The sequence below is a fragment of the Diceros bicornis genome, chromosome 14, assembly GCF_020826845.1.
Source record: "Diceros bicornis minor isolate mBicDic1 chromosome 14, mDicBic1.mat.cur, whole genome shotgun sequence".
Taxonomy (NCBI): Eukaryota; Metazoa; Chordata; class Mammalia; order Perissodactyla; family Rhinocerotidae; genus Diceros; species Diceros bicornis.
Genome location: NC_080753.1, coordinates 38,081,259 through 38,087,272, shown reverse-complemented (window position 1 = coordinate 38,087,272; position 6,014 = coordinate 38,081,259).

Sequence of the window (6,014 nt, the reverse complement as noted above, 5' to 3'; positions counted from 1 at the left end):
AAATTTGATGATTTGTTGGGACCGCTAAACTTACTCCGCCGCCTGCTGTGTGCCCTTGAAATGTTCCCTCCTTCAAACTGAAATATATGTTTTTTAAGAGTAGGTGCAGTTCTGAGTTTTGTTCTGATGCTCTTTGGCATAAAACTCGCAAGATGGAAGTGTGGAACAAGAGTGGAGAACCATCTCGGAACGAGCGCTGGAGCATGCGCGTCAGCGGGAACTGTCGATTCAGCGCAGATGGGTGGGCTCCAGGCTGCTCTGTGGCTTTGAGTTCATTCACTCATGTCTGGGCACTAAATTGTGGGAAACTAACCTTTCTATCACGAAATTTTAAGACAACCAATCAGCTAGTGTCCAGCTTTTTAATTGACAATCCTTTGGCCATTTTGAGAAGATGCCAACAGAAGGAATGGTAACACCCTACTGACAACTTTAGAATCTAATATCTGAGTCTTATATAGTATCTTAATAGACCCAAGATAAAAAGAGTTTTATGAGGCAATCAACAAGCTTTGAAGACTGATGTGACTTTCCAAAAAAAGTTAGCACTAAACTTCTGGAATCAGAGCTCTGTATTCGATTTTCTTTCTTTCTTTCTTTTTTATTTTATGTGCAAATAATCATCATTTTTCCCCTTCCGATATTTTATAATTCTCTTTTTTAAACTGTCTCATTATTGTTGTTTCTAACCCAAATGTGGTTATTCAAAAGAGTGAGTTACTGTGGTAAATCAAAGCAGTGATATCACTTGCTTCAAATATTTTATTCTACTTCCTCCTATTACCGGTTTCCATAAGTTTGAGTCCTTGGGCTATTATTCTGTCTGTGTTTCTTACACAAGGAAACCTGTATCTTATATTCCGTAGTTTCAACTAAATTTTAACTTAAAGAGATTAAAGCCATGAAAATACAGAAAATGCAAAATCTTTTCAATCTTGTATATTCTGGATAACTTACCCTTTTTTTCTCACTTGTACCAAATTTGAAAGCATTTTTTTCTTTTAACTGAGTGGATTTTGTAGACTTATTCCAAAGCATCTTCCTCCTCCCAGCATATGACATCAGAATATCTAATACTCGTCAATTGTAACGTTGAAAAATTAATCACTGGAACATAATCAGAAATGGGAACAAAAATAGACTCATTGCTAGCATGCAGTCTAACTCATGCAAACAAAAGTGTGAGTCTGTGGCAAGCCAATACTAGAAGGTAGCCAGATAGCCTTAGGCACTCCAACCATAGAACTGACAGACAGAATGGATGGGTTGGTTAATAAGGCGAGCTGGTTAAGTGCAATTGAATAAAGACTGCTAAAATGCAGTCTGTAGTTTAAAGATATAGACTGAATTATATATTTTACCAAAGCCCTACCATCATTTATTGAGATCATATGATTTTCCACTTTCAACCCATTTTTGAGCAGTAAAAATCCATTTACCTAATAATAATCCATTTTTCTGTTACTGTAATGGAGTCTGTATCTCAAAGGTAAAATTGAATTTAGTAATAATTTTAGAATATGTATACATTGGTGAGTTTTTCTTTCCTTTTAAATGTCTTTCTTGAAAGTCTTGCAATCGAGATTATGCAAGCTTTCTAAAACTGAACTGGATTTTCTTTTTGCCTTTGTCTCTGCTTTGCGAAATTTTAAACATCAGCATAAAGTAGGATGAACACATATTCATATTCCCAGTCCTGTGATCATTTCAGGACACCTGCTGACTCTACCTCATCAACCACTTACCAAACCTTTTGAAAAACTTTTATGGGACCACCATAGAGTTCCAGGTACTGGTCCAGATGATAAGCCTCCAAAGCCCCTGAAAGATGCCAAAATTGTTGACTGAAGGATTTGATAAAAGACACCTAAGTTCTCTAGAAATGAATAATTTCTCCCTCTTAGGGAATTATGACAATATCAAAGGAAAGAAAAGTATTCCAAAGGATATTTTCCTCAGGGTGGAGTGTCTTGGCCCTGGGAATCTTTTCTCCAATGAAAATATGTAAAGTATTTACCAAGAAGCCTAACCGCCTGACTTCAAATCCTGGCTCTGCTGCATATCAGATGTGAGCCCTAGTGCCAGTTACTTGAACATTTTTGGGATCCAGCATTTAGTGACAAGTATTTAAATTATGACTTCAATCAAATTTATTTATTTCTGTTCTTATTATATATCCATTTTTTCCCCAAGCACTTTAAGCAAACAGTAACAGATTGGCCAAAGAATACTTTTAACAACACCTTAAGAAGCAAGAAATATTATGGTGCTGTTAATAAAATACCACCCTGTGAAGGAAAACCACCTTCATTATGAGACCACACATTGACACTCAATCATTCCTGCGTGCAGTTGCCAATACATCTCTATATCATGTCATTGTTTAAGGATAATTTTCCAAAAATGATAAAATCATTACTGTCATACAAATATAAAATGAATGAATGCCAAAGATTTTATTTAACTAATTAGTCAATGAGTTAACAATTAATGAGTGATTATTAACTTAATAATTAATTAACTCATTTATTTAATGAGTAAGATGTTACAACTGGCTAAAAAGAACCCAGAGTACCATGCATTTACAATCAGACAAGTAATGCTGCAACTAATTTGCAAAAAAATGAAACTTAAAAAACAATTGTACATTTTCTTAGTGTATCTTAAATAGCTGATCTTAAAAATGATTATTGTATTTATGAATCAGTGTGTATTAAAACATACTATCCAGAATATAAATTAAAATATATTTTATATTTCGCTTAAATGTGGAAAAAATACTGTAATGGGGTGCAGGGAGTCCAAGAGGTTTGGGGGTAAGAAAAGGCTGTTTTTTATGTGGGAAAGAGGAGCCTGGGTATGGGAGAAGAGATGTAAGGTTTGGTTTATTTTTATGTGTTTATTTGTTCATTACAAATAACTCACCACTTCCAAGAGCCAGCAAAACATAAAGTGAGAGATGGCTGTAATTTCTTTACTTCAGAGTTTTAGAGCTTCCTCGTTTCTCTTACCTCACTAACATTTGGGTGAATTTGAGAGGTCACAAAAAATTCACTTAATTTGTTTTGTGGGTTAACACATAAACACTAAAATTCAACTGCCAGCCAAAATTCCCAGGAGTTTGCACCTTCATGTGACAAGTCCCCTCCAAGATATTTGGACTTCTCTACATACAGCCCCCTCTAGAAGTAGTTGGAATTGACCAAGCTGCACATCAGACATCACAATCACTTAGTACAGCTTTCCAAATAGATTTGGGGCCACTGTCTTGGCCCTACTCAAATACTTGGTGATTCATCTAATCATCTGGTCAAGGATCAATTTATTCAAACATGTAGTATCAATGAATTATAAGATTTTGCCCAATGTTAAATCTGTTGTCCTGGAAGAGATGTCCTTTGCCACTTAGAGACCATTTCTCTCCTCCTCTGGGGCAAGTGCTATCATTCCTTACTCACTAAGTAAATGATGGAAATGATCTGAACAGACAAATCTCTGGTGCTCTCCCTTCTCATCACTGTCATCTCCCATTGTCACCTTCCCCCTCTTTCATTATACACTTTAAAACCTGATTTAATATTCTCCTCCTTCCCAACTTCTCCATCTTTATCAGAGACAACATCCTCTCAAAGACCTATGTCACTTCTCATCAGCTAACAGTTCACTAATTCTAAGTAATGGTGCTTCTTCCTTTTTTTTTTACTCCAATAGTGATGAGCTTTTGATAAATTTGAATCTTTGAAAAAAAGAAATCTGATGTTCCCTGCCACCACACTCCACTTTCATCTTCACATGGAAAGAAAGAAATTTGTTTTGGACTGGCCTCAGAGCCTGCTGGATAAGGTGTCTGATTCTGAGCTACACTGATTACTTATTCACTGAGTAGTAAGAGCTCACTAATGGTACATTTGGAAAACCTGGCTTCGACCTGATGTTAGATTCCAGAATTCATGACTAGTTACCCTTACAATCATGGAACCTTCTGAGACGATCCATAAAACTCTTATTTCTCTGTACCAGCTTCCAGGTCAAGAGTCTGTTATCTCTTCTACATTTGGAATATGGTTTGCTAGAAAATTGATTTTATATCATACTCCAAAGTTTGTGGAGTACATTCTTATGTATCATCTCCTTTTGTCTTTGCCACAACCCTTTAAAATAGTGACTGTCAGCCCCTTGCACATCTAAGGAATTGGAGGTTCAGTGGTTCAAAATCAGAAAATTGCTCTACATCACTAATTTAACAAAGGAATTGACTGAAAATACCAACCCTGATTTTATAATTGCAAGTCTTGGGTTATTTTCTTGTAACCCTATGGTGCTCACAGATAGATACTTCAGTGTTTTTTTCCATGCCAGTCTTTGTGTTACATACCTAAAAGAAATTCAATAGACAGTGATTTAAAGCACTGTGACCATCATTAGTTGCTATTCAAGCTTGCTTCCAAGTCTTTGTGGGTTCTTCCCAATGTAGGCATTTAAAATTATTGAAGCGCTGGTGAGGATCTGTGACCAACGAGCAGCCAACCGCAACTTAGTGGTCGATGACCAGAAGTAAGTTCAAGTTCCTTCTACTTGCCTAAGTTAGTTGAAAAAAATAAGGGAGAAAAATGACCATGAACGCTTACTCTTGTGATTTGGACTCAAATGTCTTATCATTAGGCCACAAGACCACCATATTCACTTCCCATGTACAGCTGAAAGCAGACGTATAGTAGCCATAAATTTAGGTTTCTTGCTTTAAAGAGCCAGCAATTTCAAGAGTCTATTGCAATTAAATTAAATTTTATCAACATTCCAAAGGAAATAATACACTTTCTGAAAACTATTACTTACAATTGATGAACTATAGGAAGGTGGGTAGTGTGATCATTTATCAAAGTTACTCTTTTCTCTGTTATTGGGAACGATAATAGGAATAAGGAAGGAGAAACCTGGAGCTCAAGTCTGCAATGAAAAAGAGGAGGTGAGAACAGGAAATGAAGACAAGAAAGAGAGGGTTGTATGTTCCTATCCCATGTGTTTCCAAAAAACCATGGTGCTTGCTCCAGAATGGGCAAATAATGGTCTGTAAGCAACAGAGAAAGTGTTTCCTAGATGGGCAAGCCTGGTTTAACACTAATGAAAAAAATCTATCATAGTGTAGGCATGAACAACTTGATCCTTGACTGGACAATTAGAAGAATCACCAGATATGCCAGTGGGTGGAGGTCCCTCTCTGGTAGGGTGTGGTAATTGATCATGTTGTCTGTGATGCCTTGAGTGGACAGAAAAGCTTGGAGGGGTGCTTGTCTCATTGAAGAGCAAATCACTCAGATATTTTGGCTAGATGACATGCTCTGGGGTAGTATTAATTGGGTAGGGGAAAGGAAAAATCCCCAACCCACGGAAGTAAAGCAATTGCAGCCATCTCTCACTTTACCAGATGGCTTCTTTTCTTGGAAGTGTCAAGATATTTACAACACACACAGTCACACACACACACAGACACACACCATATATCATTTCTCCTGTGCCCCATGTCCTCTTTCTCACATTGCTTTCCCTCTCCCAGCCTTTCCTTCTTCCTCAACCACATCAATTCCTCCCAAGTCATCTCCTACATTTTTTTGCCACGTATAGAAAAACATAAGTTTATATTCTGAACAATATGTTCCAATGCATACTACATCATTAAACCATAAAACTTTTTATGATCAAGAATTTAAAATAGTTGAGAAATGTAAGACAAGTATGTGGAAGTTGTCATGAAACAGTATGGTTACTATCCTCAAATCTGCAGTTCATCATGTCCATTCTCTTATCCTCTTTGAACCTTCCACAAACATTGAGGACTTGAGTATTTTCTTCTTTTGCTATCTGTTCAAGACTTGGAGATGTTGCAGTCACACAGATATAGCCTTCAGGACAGTTTGGACAATACATTGGTCTTAGTTAGTCTGCTGTTCTCAATTCGGAATCTGGGTCCCTTGAAGGACACATGGATAGGACTACACAGCCCATCTTTGTGAAGA